A 19518-nucleotide genomic window follows, 5' to 3' on the forward strand; every position below is an offset into this window, starting at 1 on the left:
CTGAATGGAACAAAGAATTAAAGCGAGAGTAGTTTTCTCATAACTGCTATCTACTGCAAAAGGTCAGTGGTGTTCTCTGTGGTGACATTATATGCTCACAGGTCATAAGAGATACCGCTTCATAACGGATATCTCTGAAGACCTGCTGCACAAGCTTGTGTCATTAGTGATCAAAACTGGAGTTTGTTATTTAGAAAATAACGGGTCAAGTAAAAAACAATATCAACAGACCGGACTGAAACCTATATAGTGTACAGGTGATCACATTTGCCTGTAAGATATGGTTTATGGGGACATGGTGGCTCAGTGGTTAGCACTGTCATCTCACAGCAAGAAGGTCGCTGGTTCGAGCCTCGGCTGGGTCAGTTGGCGTTTCTGTGTGGAGTTTGCATGTTCTTCCCGTGTTCGCGTGGGTTTCCACCGGGTGCTCCAGTTTTCAGTATAGGTGAACTGAATAACTGAACCAACAAACTTCTGTGAATTAAACTGCACAACCCAAAAGAATTTATGCTAACCAAAAAGGATAAAAGTTGGCTCATTACAGAAAAAAAATTATTGATTTTATTTGATTTAACATTTTTGCAGTATGAGGACCAATTATGGATGTGACATATCTTCATTTTGAATGTGACAGATATGAACTAGCCACTTTTGACTTTAGTACATTAAATATAACTGTTTAAAAACACTGACAGAGACATTTGTACAGATGGCCGAGAGAGCTTAACGTGCTGCAATTTAAGAAAACATATGCAATTACAAAAACACCAGCAAAGTAAGAATAGATCTTCATCCGATTGACAACACACGTGCTGCAAATCCTCACAACGCAAACACATAAAACAAATGCTGCAAACAAATTAATTAAATGCGCTACATTTTCTCACAGAGCAAAAAACATAACACAACGGAAATGTGTCAAGCAGACCCAAAAACGAGACAAACGCCGCTGTGCTATGACTATTGCTCAGTGAAGTTGTAGGTGATCTTTGAAAGGTGAGTTTCTTTGTTTGTTTATTTTAACATCCTGATTCACTTGTCTTTTGTATTTTATTAACCTTAATAACCATAACCTAAATAGCCAGGTCCGTCACATTTTAGGATCCTTTTAAAACATTTCCAAGTTGTTTCAAGCAATTTGAAAGTGTTGTGAAAAATGCAGCACATTTTTGAAAAATATATGTTTGCGTTGTGAGGATTTGCAGCACGTGTGCTGTCAAACGGATGAACATCTTTTCTCAGTTTGCAGGCATTTTAAGTAATTGCATGTGTTTTCTTAAATTTGCAGCACGTTAAGCTCTCTCGGCCACCATACATTTGGCTATTTTTAAAGTATTGTAAAATACTTGCTTACACAAAAAACATTTTTTAAAGCTATTTTGGTGAAAACTTTTTTTTTTTATGGCAAGTTTGACATTTGCATTGAAATTGCTCTGAACAATTTTCTCCACAGAAGTTATAATGAATTATATTTCTCATTTTCACATATTCTGGTTTTCTAATTTTCAATTTTGACATTGCTATCTTAAAATCTGAAAAATTCAAGTCACAAAGTTGTCTTTTATTTATAAAGCTTTATATTGTTTTCATGATATGTCAATGCTTTAATATGTGCACTAATTGAGTATTAGCTTGCATAGTGACTGTTAATTAATAATGCCTTCAACTGCATGGCCACCATATTACACACCATATTCATTCCCTAAATCTACCCCATACCTTAACATAACAGCTGCACTATTATTATACTAATAATGACCAGTATATATAAGAGGGTTTTAGCAGCAAAAGTCAGAGCTAATCATGAATACTACTTTCCTGTTCTAAATGGTTACACATAAGATTTAAAAGAGACCTTTGTCTGTTTTAAGTAATAAAGTTGTTGTTTTAAACTGCTATAAGATATTAGGCATTATAATTGCTTTGAGAAAACCTTTATAAAGCATTATTCATACTGGTTTTATATAAACAAATATTAAACTTTGGTGAATATTCAGCTAAAAACTGTGTGTGTTTATATTGTAGGCTTATTGCCATGCCTGTATGTTGTATACATTTTCAATACATTTGATATGGTCTTTTAATAGCACTGTCTTGGTACAATAATCCACTTTTTGAATAACTGAAATACTACAGCAGGTACTTTATATTGCAAGTGACCAAAATGTGCTGTTTTTCTACAATTATTTGTTGTGCTTTCTTTGAGAGGTAATCTAAATACTTGTGGCCTGAAACTGATAGAAACTTGACAGGTCTGTGTTTTGTATTCCCTGGATGTGTTTCCCTCCAGATATCTGTGCCTGTCAGGTGATTTAATACCCATCTTAAACTTGCATCCAGTTTAGCTGAAATATAGGCTGTTCATATGTAAAATTGTACAACCTTCTCGATTGGACAGTATGTGTCTAAATGCTAAAAAAGTTTTACTTAAGAAAAGAATTGAAATTCAGCAATTTATTGAGCATAAGTCTTTTGGAAGAGCTCAGCAGCATCTGTCTAATTCACTTTGTTTGTTCTTTCAGACATCTTTGGCACAAATCCACTTATGGCTCGCCGGTATAATAGAAAATTCTCACCACTCAGAGAAAAGAAGCCATTTTAGATTCTGCTCTCGTTCCTGTCTGAGGTTTCCAAAACCTGACGGGAGTTTCTCCCAAGCCTCTCATGTAGTGAGAGAGGTGATATCTTAGCACACCCACAGGAATCATGTTGCCGAACTGTCTTGACTATATGTCCTTTTCAAGTTCTCTTGACCCTACACTGCCAAACAGATTTTTTTTCCCCACTGCTAAACAGACACACACATACACAAATATGCTTAAATGAACTTTTATATAGCATGCAATAACAAACGTTTGCCTGTTAAGTATTGTAATTGAGTATTGTGGTCTATTCTAGAGTATTAATAGAGAGTTGTCCAGTATTGGTTGAGTATTATAGAGTATACAATGTGAAAATCAAGGGTCCAAGAGCCGAGCCTTGTGGTATCCCATAATGTACTTTCCATCAGTATAATGTCTCTTAATTGACTGCTCCAATCCAGTAGGATTCAAACCATGCTAATGCTGTCCCATTAATAGCAACATAATTTTCAAGTCTCTCCAGGAGAATGCTTAGAAAAATTGCTTAAATACTTATATAATAACATAAACGTATAAAATTGTGTTAGTTTGACATAGCATTTTACCCTCTCATGTTTCCATCTTTACATCCTGCACTGAGCAAATAATGTTTGAATGCATGCATGTAATTAAGATGTTCTTTAGGGTTTGACCAGAGTGCCTTGTGGGCTTTGAAAACACAATTAACAAAACACTGTTGCATTTGGTAACTGAATGCCTGAAACCTTGATGGCTGTATTTGGATGTACTGCCTCCACATGCCTCAATACACTTTACCTTTTAAGCAGACTCAATTATCTGCCTTTAAAAGGATTCTGGATGACTTTGTTGACAGATTAGGTCGACCGAAATGGATAAATGGTTTTTATGAAATGGCTGTTGATGTCAGTGTCCACAAGTCACCCTCATGGAGGGTGACTCATCCTTCAGGTGTTTTTATGAATGAGCTGATGTTGAATTTGATGATTTCTGTTCTGGAACATTCTTTAGTTTTACTAAATATTAGAAATGTTGGTTACACTTTAGAGACTCTGTTGAATGTCAGGGTGTAATATCTGCTACCTTTAATTGATGGACAGAGTAATTTTATTGTAATTTATTGCAGAGTGTTAGAATTGGTGAGGTAGTATTGTAGATCCTTTAGCTCATTGTAGCATTGCAACATCTGTGTACCACTTATTGGAGTATTAGTTTTGAAAAATATTAAAAATATTTATGCAGTATTGGTGGATTACAGTAATCAACATTTGAAGTGGATCCAATTTCTTTGTCAAAGTTGCCCTTAAACAAGAAGGGTCATTGTTCGGTAGTTTTAGGACAGCTTTAAAAGGTTTTAATGCACTTCAAATGTAGACTACAGTATACTGGAGTTAGGTGCTGGGTGATTTAATCAAAATAGAATTGCAAAGCTGCAATTGTCATGCATGTCTTGTCAAGTAAGCAGAATTTTGTGATCAGTATTAAAGGGCACCTATGATGAAAATCATCTTTTATAAGCTGTTTGGACAGAACTGTGTCTAGGCATAGTGTCCACGTTCATATTGGGGTTATATAAAGTAAAAGTCTCTTTTTAAAAATTTCTGATGTTAAAATAGGATCCAAATCCCTCCCATTTTGAGGCCCACCACAATGTGAAGTAGTAGTGCAGTTTCCCCACCCACCGAATTGATTGGCAGCCGCTTATTAGCATGTTTTCATACTGACCGCATAATCATATCAACAAGACAGGACGTGTGCAAAGCAACAAGGATTAAACCATCTATTCAGCTATCTGTGATCATCAATCATCATCAAATGTGATCAAGAATGAGGTTTACAAGTCGTTTTTAAAATGCATTAAAGTGCAAATTTGTAATGAATTACAGTGATTTTACAGTCTTTATCACCACAGCCGAATGTCAATACAATTCTAAAAGACGCTTTTGTGGACGTTAAATCAGGTTTATTTTGTGCATTAACATAACGAATATTCATACAACAGTGTATTTTAACGTGTATCCTGTCACATTTGCCGTGCAAAAACAGTGCAAAGTTAAACATGTTGTAAATGTCTGGTTTGTGTGCGCGTGTGTGCACGTGTGTGAAATTGTGTGTGACTCATTGTTGCAGAAAGGCTTGAATAAACTCCACAACGAACACATCAAATAATCCCCGGTAAAGTTTATACTGTAGTATTTCACACAAACGTTATGTGAGATCTGATTCCTTCATGTCTGTCACTGTGCTGTTTATCTGATGCAGCCAAGGCAGAGATTGATGCACACTCTGACAGACACAGGCATCAAAAACAGCTACATTGTGTTCAGAGCAGAAAATCCCAAAATTCTGAAAGTTATAATAAATAATTAATAAATAATTTAAATAAATAAATATGTTATAATAAATAATTAATCTGATGGGTGTTTGAGCTGACACTTTACAGACACATTCTGGAGACACAAAAGACTTATATTAAATCTTGAAAAAGGGGTAAAATAGGTGCCCTTTAAATCTTTTCTGAATGCCAGAGGGTTCTCACATGCAGGGGCGGACTTAACCAATAAGCGAGGTAAGCAGTGGCTTAGGACCCCAGGAAATTAGAGGCCCCCGACCAATGCCAAGAAGCCTACATTAATCATATAGCTATTGCATAAATTTTCCATCATATGTCGTAAAATCTGTCTATAACCATTAAGATTTTAATGTTATTCTTTTCAAATGGGGGGCCCCTATGAAAAGTGGAATGTTTTTTTTTCATACTGCACATGCAAATATTAAAATTTAACCACAAATATGGCTATTTAACTGCACATAGTTTGCTTATGAACTTGTTTTTATTTGTTAATTTATTGTATTTAATTTTACATTAAGAAGATAAAGGTTCCACTTGAAATATATTTGTTGCATGCAGTTGGTTTACAAAAAACATAATAGAGATAAAAAATATCTATCAAGAAAGAAAAAGTTTTAAGTTTCAGTGCTTGGGCCCCATACTAGGAATTGCTTAGGACCTCCTCTGAAATCACTAAGTCCGCCTCTGCTCTCATGGAATCTCCAATACCCACGACCTAGAGAATCCCTATAGCATTACATTATAAACTGAAGATTTAACTACTATAAATAATAATAATATACAAGACAAATTAATTATCTCACAAAATGATACATTCAAACGAAAGTTATAAAGTGAGGTCAAATAAAGGCTTTAACTAGTGTTGGGAAAGGATTACAGAATCAGAATCAGAAAGAGCTTTATTGCCAGATATGTTCACACATACGAGGAATTTGTTTTCGTGACAGAGCTTCTACAGTGCAACAGAATTACAGAGAAGGGACAAAAAACAGATAATAAATATATTTTAAAAAATAGAAGTAAGTAATGAATGCAAATATACAAATTGACAAGTGTATGTAGAGCTATATTACAGATTTTTGTCTCATACAATTCAACAATGAATTCACCAGGAGTGTCATTGTGGAATATTAAAATTGTGAAGCAATATTATGGAATATTTGTAAAGCATTACTATTGCAGGGTACTGTGGAGTATTAATACAGTGTCTTAAGTCCTGAAAATATCAGAAATATTTTGTAAGGTGCCCTTTAGACTTGCTGTTTTTTGACATTGTAACATTTGCAACCTTTCATTGGGGAGAATTGTAGGGTATTAATAATAGTATAAATAAAATATTTGTAAAGCAGAGGTTTGGAGTACTATATTATTAATATTATAGGTTTCTACAGCATTAGTAGTTAAGTGTTGGTATAATAAATTGACATGCTGGCAAAGATACTTAAATTCAGTACTGTATAATATCTGTTGGTGACTATCAAAAATCAAAATAAATGCTATAGACTAATACTAGTTTCCAACATTCTTTAGATGTATGTTTATGTTTAACAGACAAAAAAATCTGAAGAAGTTTTGAAACAAGTGGAGGATGAGTACATTATGACAATAATTATCCAGGCAGTCTATTAATAATCTAATCCTAGTGTACGTGTCATTGTAAAGTTACTTACAGTTAATAGAATGTCAACAGAAAGTGTTTAGATAGCAGATTCAAAGATTATCATCGAATAATTGCACTTTAAAAACGTGCTGGGCTGTATTTTAACCAAATTTGGGTCAAATTGGGACAAACTTATCCATTTGGTTACATTTTCAAAATATTTTAAATATACATTTTTTTTTTTTGCTGGGCTTGCATGATTTACCCAAATTTGATTAAACCAACCTGGCAATTTTAGAGCCTATAATTTAAAAAAATCTAAACAATATCATAGACTTATGATGGAATATAGAAGCAAATATTAATGAGAGTTCTCAGTAGCCTAGTATTTTTCATCACTGTGAACAATGCTAGATGATATGCAGCACAAGACTCGCACAGTTATAATTTGCAATCAGTTGCTCTGTTCTTTCCCATTGCAAGGTTATTTGTGTAATTGTCCAGACGTTTTTCAGACGCTCCTTTTTCTTTCGGGTAGGCAATTCGGTTCCATTTTAGATGCTCTTATACGCAGACACTGCCACCATAAAACCTTGACCTAATGGACAGAAAGTAAGCCCTTCAGACTCCCTTCTGTCACGGGCTAAATTGCACTGCGCTATTCTATTATCCGGGCTTGAAACTTTTGCTAATTCATTGTCTACAAGGATCCACTATGCTACCCATTGTCTGAGCAGATTCAGCCCATCCTTCTCAACCTGGAGTTTATGCAGGCAGCCTGACCATTATTGTTTCCTGCAAGGTGACCCTGGGGACAAACCTCATGCTTTATTCAGAGTGCTGCTGGACGGAGCTCTTTGGGTTGTTCTACAGTCTCGTAGCGATTACAGTTTGGGGAAAAAAAGCAACCTTAAATTGCCTATTTAATTTTTCTTGCTTATGTTATAGATGAATGCTCTTATTATAGTGCCGAACAACACAGAGGATTTAATTAAGCGATTCATTGATATTTTATGGGCTTTGACCTTGAATTAAACAGGTGGAGGAGACGACTGCGTGCACTGATTAATCATTCTTATGATATTAATGAAAGCCTGTCTTTACTACTGTTTGTTTGTACAACACTTTCTGTCATCCGCCTTCCCTGTTTCATCCATCGTCTCTCTCTCTGAAGATGCCATTTGGGAAATATTAAAGCAGAAAGACAGATCAATTGCCACAAAGGCATCATAAAAGAAACCCCCGGCTGCCTCAAAGATCACCAACAGTGGGACAATATTCTTTTATTATCTCTGCAAACGTACTAAGGAAATTCCCCAAGGTCAAATGTTATCCCTGATGTCCAGTTGACTTCCACCAAACACAGGCAAGGGTGCTTGTCTCCTGCTGTGTGCGTCATAACCCACCGAAAAAATCAGGCTAAATGTGAGTTTCTTCGGGAAGCAGACGTTTGTCAGGGATTACCGTGAGAGAACAGCCGGAGGAAGCTTCCTCTGTATGCGAGTCACAAATGCTTGATTCATGGCACGCAGGGACTGAGCAGATGAGCTCCCTGCTGAAGAATGAAAAGAGCGGGGAGATTAATATGGCAATCCCTAGGAAAGACCAGTTTGAAAGGGGTGTTTCAAGAGCCCTGATATATCTAATTCAAGAAGCTACTGTCGCACGATTAATCTTGTTGTCGCCACGGAACAATGTCACACTTTAATTGGGGGAGCGGCAAGCTCTGAATGTGAACTTACTCAGGTTGAAAGGTGGAAATGTTCTGCTCGCTGCAAGTAACTTAATGTGTTTGTGTTGTACTCATGAATACGTAAGGTGGTTGGAAACACTTTAGAGAGGCATGTGGCATTTAACATCGCTGTCTGATGCAATGCCTGAATACAGGAAAAGAGAGCAGCGAAACATTAAAAAAGGACGTAATAAAGGAACATTCTATTACATTTAAAATACAGTGCTCAGCATGTACACCCCTCACAAATCTATCTTTTAAATTCATATTTTAATAGCAAGCTATACAATATTGTTTTTGTGTACATTAGATTAGTCAGTACTGAAGCCAAATCTGGATCTTATCTAACAAAATAACTTACGATGACGGTAAAATATGTTATAGAAAAATGTATATATATATATAATAAAAATTTATAATAAATACAAATTTAAAAAAGAGGAAAAATCTAAAGAAGCTAATTTATATATATATATATATATATATATATATATATATATATATATATATATATATATATATATATATATATATATATATATATATATATATATATATATATATCAATTTCTAAGTATGTTTGGTGACTAAAATATTATTTAAATAAATATATCTGTTTAATAAATTTGTTTTGTTTAATGCACCAAAATACATTGCCTATATTCACTGAGAAATATAGAAAAATATAAATTTTCAAAGTGGGGTGTACTCAATTATGCTGAGCAGCACTGTACTTAGGTAAATGCTATACCATTAAACTTTAAAGGGATTGTTCACCAAAAACAAACAAACAAAAAATCTGCATCATTTACTCACCCTTCACCTAATTAAAACCTATTTGAATTTCTTTGATGATGATATACTGAAAAAATGCTGGTGACTTGCACCAATTGACTTTCATATTATTTTTTCTATTATGAATGTTTATAGGTACTGTTGGAATAATTAATCAACTCCATGCGTGTTTAATAAAAAAGGTCAGGAGCGGGTTTTCTTCAATGTCAAAAATTTTAATAATTTACTGGATACAAATGAATAATTTGATTTACAGAATTCTATTATCCTTAATGCAATGCAAGAGTTACATTCAGGATGTGCGCAACAATTTTCATTTCCTGACATTTCCAACTTTTATAGGCAGCTGATATTAACAGGTGGAGTTTAGTGAAATTCGTCACTTGTCAATCATTCTCCAGTCCTCCATTGGCCGCACCCATATATACGTCCTCTTTTTATACGAATTCTCTGCACAATATTAAAAGCATAAGACTTCTCAACTCACATATTCTGTTTCAACCCATCTCTGCTCACTGGAAGTTTAGCTGCAGAGCTCAAGTTAATTCTAGACAACCAGGCCTTTGCATTTCTATCAGCTTCATCTACTTCTGCAAAAATGCTTCATTAGTATGCAAAGCATATCACACTCAAGATAAGTTTAGTTAATATATCACCTTCAAGCAATACAAATACCATTGTTTAATGAAAAGAAAAAGAGACAGAAATAATAAAAATATATATTCCTTTTTCACAGCAGTGCATTCTTTGAAATATCTTCTTTTGCGTTCAACAGAAATAAAAGATGAGGTATTGTTCATCTTTGTGTAAAGTAGATATTTGGATGTCTGAGAACATGAAATGTCAAATGAATGTTTAAACGGGGCTGTCAGTTTAATGTGTTAATTGAGTTATGTTAAATAAAAAATGCATTACATATTTTATTGCAGTTAATGCACTCATCTCCAGACCTGTGTAAGACATTTTGCATTTCATATAGAAGATTGGTGATGAACATGATGCTGGAGAATTGCTCACTGGATGGCAAAGCCTTTGGGAGGAAGATATTTGCCCCGTTAAAATTCAATAGAATTCAAAGTACTAGGGCTCTTAATTGTATTGTTTCACATGAGTGAAGCTTATGTCCTAAATAACCATGAGACGATAACCACGGTTTGGAAATGTCAAGATTTTAAAACCACTAAAATGTTCTGCTTTACTGTTCCTACAGAATATGTACGATTTTTTTTTTAGGACAACAGTATCCCCATCAAAACCCTATTTTAAAGAGTAAAGAAATCTGTGTTTTTGAAACTAGTGAAGACAGCAGAAGTCAGTAATTCATTTGAATTATTTAGCCTGACACTGTTCCAAAATGTGTTATGTTTCTCAAAATGAAATGTATATTGGCTCTGTCGAAATCACCTACTACTCGTACTGCATTTGAATTTGAATTTAATGCTCAACCGATAGAAAAGTATGCTCTATATTGTATGGATGCCATTTTGTCATCACGTGACCTACCCGCTTCACCCCCATTCATGAATTCTCTCGCAGTGCATCATAGGATAGTGTAGCATCCATAGAATGCGCACTTCTGTATCTCACCGGAAGTAGTAGGTCATCTGGGTGGTACTTGCACAATGTTTTTTGAACTCTATGAATTCGAACATACTACTCGGCTCGCATACTGTTTTTAGTGTACTATATAGTATGGAAATATGTGATTTCAGACTCAGCTGTTGTGTTCAAAGCGGAAAAAGTTCTTGTTTTTTACCCAAACATTTAAAAAGGATATATTTTAGAGCAGTGATCACAATATTCGAAACAGTGATTTTTTTTATCTAAAGTTACCAAACAGTTAGGGCCTACTCACACTATGCTATCCGAACCATGCCCAGGCCCATTTCCTGGATCGTTTGAGAAGTGTGAGTGGGCTGAATCGGGCTCAGGCACGTCGGGGGAGACGGGAGTGGGGACAAGCGTGCTTTGGCCCGGTTCAAGTCAAATGTACATAGTGTGAGTACGCCCTTAGAATCTTATACTGGCCCATGCCTAGTCCTGAATAGCAGAAGTGCAAATTCAACGCTTCAGTAAATAATAATTTTCATCAGTTTTTCAGCAAAAAATATAACCTATAACCAGCCCATTCGTAAAAGAGCCATAAGGTGGCTTCGACTTCATGCAGCGATGCACAGACAGATCGAAATCTGTCTTAAAGCGGTGCATGCCAGTGAGAAATTTTGTCCGGATTGATGCAATGGGACTGTAAAATGTGGCATCAAAGTACCGCGACAGTGCTCTGAGATCAGATGGCTGATTCAGCTGGTGCAGCATCTGAAGAGCGACTGCAGGAGCTAAGATGACGACATTGATATTACATGATTGGCTGCATGACAGCAACCACGTGTGTTTTAGGTTTATTATTGGACAAATTCTGATTCACAAATTTTAAAACAAACAATTAACTTTTCATCCAATCTCTATCCTGTATATACCATGCTTATTAAAAGACTACAGATGTTTTACTGCAGTATCATCTTTTGTTAAATAATTTGTTCATAATGACTAGATTGTTTGCATAGGTTTATTATCGACCTTTTTTGTACTGTATTCAGCTATATAAACGATTTAAATGAAATATTTAAGTGAATAACCGTAATAATATCTCAAATAAGTCTTACAGACTTATAATAAAATAATAAACATCATTGATCCTACCACCCTAAAGGTTTCTTAACAAATTAAGTTAAAAAATATTTTATTAAATAATTATAAAATGATTTATATGATTATATATTTTTTTCTGTCTAGCCGTTTATGCACAAGTTTTAAAAATGACATTGATGTACCTTGCTCTTTCTGGGCAATTTCTACTTAAAGTGTATCACACTTATTTTGGGAATGTCCTTTTGTTCAATCTTTTTGGATTAAAGTGCTTTTTTGAAAATGCTTTCATTATCCAAAATAATCTTAATCATTGTTTAAAACGTAATTAAAATGTAATCAAAACACCTTGTTTGGGCTTTTAGGCTAATATATATTGGAAAGTTTTATATCTATAATTGTAAATAAATGTAAACCCCTTTTTAGCATATTCAAACAAGAAGTATTAGCCTAAAGACTGATTTTTCAACTCCTAGAATGTATGCTTTTTGCTTTGTATTTAATAGGCCTATTCATTTCTATGGTTATATTGCCCTTTGTTTCCACTTATTTCTCTCATGTGTTTGTTATATATTTAATTCATGATTCCTTTTTGTTTAAAAATGAGCTAGTTTGTAGAGACATTCTGTTTTATTTGTACTGTAAATCTGTTGTTGTTATAAATAAAAAAATATAAATGATGATGATGCCATGTGATCGGTCATCATGACTGCCGCAACATTGAGCCTTTAAATGTCCTGCTGTCCGGCTTGACAGCTCAGTTTTCAACTCCGACCCCGCCTCAGCTTGGCTAATCTCGAATATCATTGGCTGCAGCCATGGTTCAAGTCAAATGCACCTATTAACTTCATTCTGAATGAATCAGCCATTTGAATGAATTTAATAAATAACTGACTGATAAAGTTTCAATGATAGTAATTTGTCAGCTAAATGTGCTATGCAATATGCAATTAATTTAATTAAATAATCACCACATTTTTCTAATTCAATAAAATTAAAATCCATTGAAAGCCCTAGTAAAGATGTATTGTTTAGGAAATTTAGGTTTGAATTTATATTTTCCACTGGCATGTCAGCTGTTCAGTCACTAAAAGCCATCATAATCATCTGTACATTTAACTGCAGTTGCAACATGGATCTGATTATTAATTTTGCTTCCTTTCTTATGACACATACAATCTGCTCTTAAAAATGTATGAAATTTGGAGTATACATGTCCCCCAAACTAATGGGATTTATAGAGGAGTTCCTATCTGAAACTACACTTAATATAAAAAAATGTGTGACATGCCCTTATCTCAAAGCCCGCATTTGACCTTTAGTGTCGCACGCGTTAAAAAAATTCAAAATGTCACAGGAAAATGGCTTACACTACAAGAATATACATCAATCATGCTTTTGCTATACTTTATTGTACTGTATGGATTGCCATTGTCAAATCTTAAATGATGCATTCAAGTTGGCACTAATAAAATTCAGTTCCATTCCAGATTGTTAGTGATGTCTCCATAAACTCCATCACTTCTTGCAGATGTCCTAATACACAACATTGTTTCAAGGTATCATGGTTTTCTGCTGTGTAAAGAAGGCATTTTCACTCCTGCAAAACGTCTGTGTAAGATGTGTAGAGCTGCTTAATGGTATATTGTTTATGTAAATCTCAATTATCCTGTTCTGAACTGCAGTGCTCTCAGTTTTGCACTTTCTACCCAGTGTGGTTTAAATATTTATCTGGTGTGAGCTGTCACCGTAGGCAGCCTCAGAGACTGCTCATTTAGATACGACCTATAATGGCTCTCACAAATCCTGTGGACTTCCTTTGGGAACAAAAATGCATTAGTAAGTCTTCTTCTTAAACTTCTTTAAGCGCTGTTTTGGAAAGGAATGTAAATTCTTTTTCAAACTTTCTCATTTCTCTAAGTGGAAGTTTTCAAGAGTGAAACTGGACTGGCAGGGGAGAGTTGACTTGGCATGCTCAAAGCAAAACAATTTCCCCATATTTGAGATTAAACTGATGTGATGGGCTCCAGATGCTGCAGTAAAGGTTGCAGACATTGTAAACATTGAAACCATGTATCAATTGGATTGAAATGTTCTGCAGTTTAAACTCGCTGGAGTTACTGTCGTACTGTCAAACAAGTGACTTACGACAAACACATAATGTTTTAATTACGTAAATTTTAACTAAACATAACGCAACGTTTGGACTTTTGGGCAACCTCTTGTAAAATTTTTGAACTTAGCTTGAATTTAGCCTTTTTTTTAAGCAAGTATAAGATGCTAAATAGGGCTTGCTTGGCATGTAAATTTTAATTAAAAAATAAACTAGTTAATTACTTGTATCTGGAATAAGCACAGTCATTTTAATACACTGTAGATTTAATTTATGGTTAGGCTTCATGTTCTATTCATGCTGTATCTTAAGCACAACTACAAAAACAACTGCAGTATATTCTGAGAGCAACAGTATAGTTCTACAGTCAAATTTCCAAAGCAATCAAGACAATTAATAGTTTAATAATATATTAAAAATCATTTAATTATAATTTAATAGTATTTAAAAGTAAATAAATGAATTAATAAATAAAAATGAACACATGCTTGGTTTTTTCAATCCAGATTTAGGTCAGATTTTGGCAATTTTTTAAGCCAACCCTTGGGTTTGTCTATATTTAACCCAAGTTTGGATTGAAACAATTATGCATTTTGCAAACAGTCTTGGGTTAATAAGATGATAATCAGTATTATTCCAACAAATGATATCAAAAACATTTTGCAACAGCATTTAAATAAAAGTGGACATTTTACTTAGTGTTGTACCAAAGCTACTCTTGCATTATGAGTTCACTTTTATGCATACAGTATACACAGAGGCTTAAATAACTGCTTAAGTGCTTGAACAACGCCAGTATATAAGTTAGAGTAATCAATTAAATAATTTATTAAAATACAGTTCAGATTAAATGAAAGATTGTTTTGGTCAGACTTTATTTTAGGCTACAATTCTCAATTAACAAATCATTGACTTTCAGCTCAAACTAGTCATTTGTTGCTTATTCATTTTGGTTTGATTAAGGAGGCAGAGAAAGATCATGAGGCATAAGTACATTACAGTACTAATAAACAGCCAATATATTAATCAGAGATGCCCAAACTAGGGTCTGCGGGCCAAAGTTGGCCCATGGTAAATTTTGATTTGGCCTGCCATCCCATCTGAGGGAGAGAGAGAATGATGGGGATTGTTTGGAGATTGTCATTTCAAACTTTACGTAACCTTTTATTGGTTTGTTTTATAGTTAATCTACTAACATTAAATCTTTCAATTTTAATGGTTTGAATTATTCAGATTTAGTTTAAAATGTACATAATGTATCCCGACGGACCGAGGACAATGCAGAGACTTTGAAGAGGTAATCAAGGCAAAGGCAGATTCTTTCTGAATCAGAATCAGAATCAGTTTTATTGCCAAGTGTGCTTCACACACACAAGGAATTTGTTTTGGCTAGAGAAGCTTCCAAGTGACAACAAAATAAATATGAAAGAAAAATAAATAAATAAATAAATAAAAATGATAAACATTAAACAGATGCGGTTAGTCAAGAAACCTGGATGTTGAGTTGTATGTACAGATTGTTATAAATATACAGGTTATAAGGTGCTGTGTACAAGTGCGAATGTAGAAAATATTGCATTGTATATTGATATAAGGTGCTGTATACAAATGCGTATGAGAAAGTATTGCACATATTTATTGCACAGTAGGGGAATATTTAACTGTTCATAAGGTAGACAGCCTGAGGAAAGAAACTTTTCCTGTGTCTGGCTGTTTTTGTGCTTGGTGCTCTGAAGCGCCGACCAGACGGTAACAGTTCAAACAGGTAGTGTGCTGGGTGTGAGGCGTCCAGAGTGCTTTTGCGAGCCCTTTTACTCACTCTGGAAGAGTACAGTTCTTGAAGTGTAGGAAGGGTTGTGCCAGTGATTCGTTCAGCAGTCTGGACTATTGGCTGTAGTCTACGGAGTTCTGCTTGACTATAATGTATTTAGCATTGAACTACACCATGTTATAAATGTGAGTGTTTGTTTTATTGCAATAAGTTAAAATTAAAAACATTATATGGCATTAATATGATTCGAAGTAATGTTTTCTATTTCTTTATGAATATTATTAAATGAATTAGGAAAATACCCAAGGCCAAGGCTAATGTAAAATATTTTGGCATATTTTAATGGCTCTCAAATGATATTTGGTTTCTGGCTCTTATTGCCAAAAAGTTTGGGCACCCCTGATCTTAATAAAAAAAAATTGTGAGAATTGGTCCCTAAACTAATGTGTTACCTTTATCAGTATTATTAAATGCGTTTTCTTTGTAGCAAAGCAAGACTCCAGTGATCGTTTGATGGAATCTGTCCCCCGTCTCATGAGCTTTAAAACACAGCACTCTGTTTACCAAAGAAGTAGCCTGTCTGCTCGGAGGTGTAATGAATTTCTTTTTCTTTGAACTGCGGCTTCGCTATAAAGCTCAAGGACATGATGTCCACTCCTATCCTCCAGAAGTTGACATAACTGACAATGAAAGAAGGCCGCGCTCTGCCTCCCGAATAATAACCGAGCTTCGAATAAAAACAATTCGGATTTTTCGACATCGCACACCTAATGCGGCCTGACAGATCAAACAGCGGGGGTCATCGCGCAATCCCATGCCTTCAGTGCGCTTGTGTGGTGTCTTAATTGAAGATGTTTGCTTTTAATGAAAGCATGAGAACGTGAGGACGCGTGGCCTGTTTGGCATTCAGAGGAGAGTGTGACGGAGTGTCAGAGATGTGCCTCCAGCTCTCAGACAACAGCTGCTCTGAATGAGAGGGCGTCCTGGGGCTGCTGAGACACAGACAGTGACTCTCTCTGCTGGTGGGGGCGCGAGAGGCGTGAGGAGCATCAGAAGCTGGACGACAGCCAGAGCATGGGATTTACACTGGAATTCTTTCTTTTGCTTTTGCTCAACTAATATTAATATTTGTTCTTTAAGGTGTGTTGAATGGATCTGGTGTTGATAGCGGATTTGCTGGTTAATACCAATGGGAAAATATTACGCACGCAAACAGCTGTGGTTTAGTTGTAAGCTTAAAGTAAATAAAGGAAAGCTGCTGTAGACATTAAACCTTTCTATTTTGGTGTTCAGTTTGTTTTTTAATCCTCTGGACATAATGCTTGTTAATGCAAGCATGGCTTCGTGTTAATTAAAGCAAAAAGAGCAGGTGCTGCTATATGTAATTTGATTGTGCAGAGCTTCCATTGTCAAAAACTGTTTATGTGCTGACTTATATTATGAGCAGCACTTGCTACTTTTTTGTTATTTGCCTATATGACAGAAGTGAAAGTCTTGCGCAAAAAAGATGGAATTAAAAATAAATGAATGGAAATCTGCATTGCAAAAAGTTGGATACAGTAAATGAAGTATTCATGAGGTTATTATATTAAATTTAAACATAATGTTTTGCTAAAAACATGTTAACTGTTCAAAAGTTGTACGTTTCCTTACCATATATGATGGGAAACTGCGATACTTTATCGTTTTTTTTTTTCAGAAGAAAAATGAATATTTTTGTGTGAGCTTTAATACTAACCCTTTGACTGCTCGCTCTACCAAATGGTTGACCACGTTTTTACTCTTTTAAATGAAAATGTTAAAGTCATTTAAAGAATGACTGTTTTAAATAATGGTTTATACACAGCATTGTTGGTTTACAAAAAATCAGACAAACATGATCCTGTTCTACACTTGATTTTGGTTTTATTGTAAAAAACATAAGGCTGATATCTTTAAAATTATGGGATGTGTTGAAAATAAATTGAGTGTGTTAACTATAGCAACATTAGGAGTTAGGAAATCCAATGCAAACAATTTTTTCTTGGTGGGGTATTTAAAGGGTTAAGATTATATTACATAATATAATAATAATATTTAGTGTTCATTTGTTGCAATTTTTCTCAAACTGTACATATCAAATATATTTTTTTAAATATGTGTTTATTCATTTGCATGAGCTGTTATATTTAAAAAATCCCCTTGTTCAAGCTAGCACTGAGTGAATTAATTTTTTTTGTAGCATTTAAGCCTATATTTTATTCATGAACTTTTATGCAGCTCATATTAATACACTAGATGTACTGTTTCATTATCTAAATGACATTTACAGAATGTAATTTTATGGTTGTTTTAGGAAGTTTTTAGAGATTTAACACAAATGAACTTGCATTTTGCAATTTTAATAGCTCTGAAGTATAAACTGAAGCAGTTCACTATTTCCCAATGGGAAAAACACACAAGAAATGTATCACCAGCACTAGCCAACAAATGAAGATGACAAATTCTACATTTTCTAGGTCACATAAAGAAATATTCTTCAAAGAAATGATTCAGAACATCAGTTGTAATGTGGATGTTGTGTTAGTCTTAGGTCAGCATCATTCAAAATGTTCAAGATCTTTATGGAGATTATTTAAAAATACTTTGTAGAGAATTTACAATGAAACAATACAATTAAAAACATTTCAATCTACTTAAAAATCTACTTAAGGTCTATAATTCAATTTTTATGTAAATGATTAAAAGAGGTTCATTGCAGCTCATGCATTGCGTATTTTACAGCCTATATTACACTTTTATTATAATAATGTTTTTAATAATAATCTTTCTATAAAGTTATCTTTGAATTAGTTTTCCTTGTATTCTGTTACATTTTGAGACCATAAAAATGATAGAGAAATTCAGTTCACACAAACAGTTTTTGACAGTTTGTGTGTTCTGTCTCAGGTGGTCATAAATGTTCAGCTCAGCTAGACCAGGTCAAGACATGTGGTCCTCTGCTGAATTAAAGTTTCTTCAGTGTTTGTTGTTTTGACCGGCTGTTCTCCACACCTCAAGTCTGAACTGGGTCACACTGTCAGCTTTATTCATGACAGACTGTCAGGTCTCCTATGTCTTCAGTGTATGAGCTCAAGAACAATTTAGGTTCTTAAGCTCTTAATAACTAGGTACTGTATGTATGTATGTATGTATATATGGTTTAATGAACATGAAAGTGAAGTTGAACATCTCCCATGGCCTGCACAGTCACCAGAACTAAATATTATTGAGACACTTTGTGGTCAGTGAACGTTTTTCTCCGCCACCAGCATGAGGTGACCTGGTGTGACCACTATTCTGCAAGAAGAATAGGTCAAAATCCCTCTGGCCACTGTGCAGGATTTCTGTCTGACATTACCAAGACGAAATAATGCTGTGGCCACCAAAGGGAGAAAGGAGGCCCTACACAATACTAATTAATTACTGTGGTCTAAGGGCAGCACAGTGGGGTAGAGCTGTCACCTCGTAGCAAAAAGGTCGCTGGTTCAATCCTCAGCTAGGTCAGTTGGCATTTCTGTGTGAAGTTTGCATATTCTCCCCGTGTTGGCGTGGGTTTCCTCCGGGTGCTCCGGTTTCCCCCACAAGTCCAAAGACATGCGGTACAGGTGAATTGGGTAAGCTGGATAAGTGCTGGATAAGTTGGTGGTTCATTCCGCTGTGGCGCCCCCTGATGAATAAAGGGACTAAGCAGAAGGAAAATGAATGAATGAATGAATGAATGAATGAATGAATATTGTGGTCTAAAACCAGGCATTTCAGTTTCATTGTCCAACCCCTATATGTTTATGCTATGTACACACACGCACACGCACGCACGCACGCACACACACACACATCTTAAGATATCAAAGTAAAGAAAATGGTGCAGCTACCAAGCAAAATCTTCA

The sequence above is a fragment of the Danio aesculapii genome, chromosome 5 (genome assembly GCF_903798145.1).
Source record: "Danio aesculapii chromosome 5, fDanAes4.1, whole genome shotgun sequence".
In the NCBI taxonomy this organism is placed as follows: Eukaryota; Metazoa; Chordata; class Actinopteri; order Cypriniformes; family Danionidae; genus Danio; species Danio aesculapii.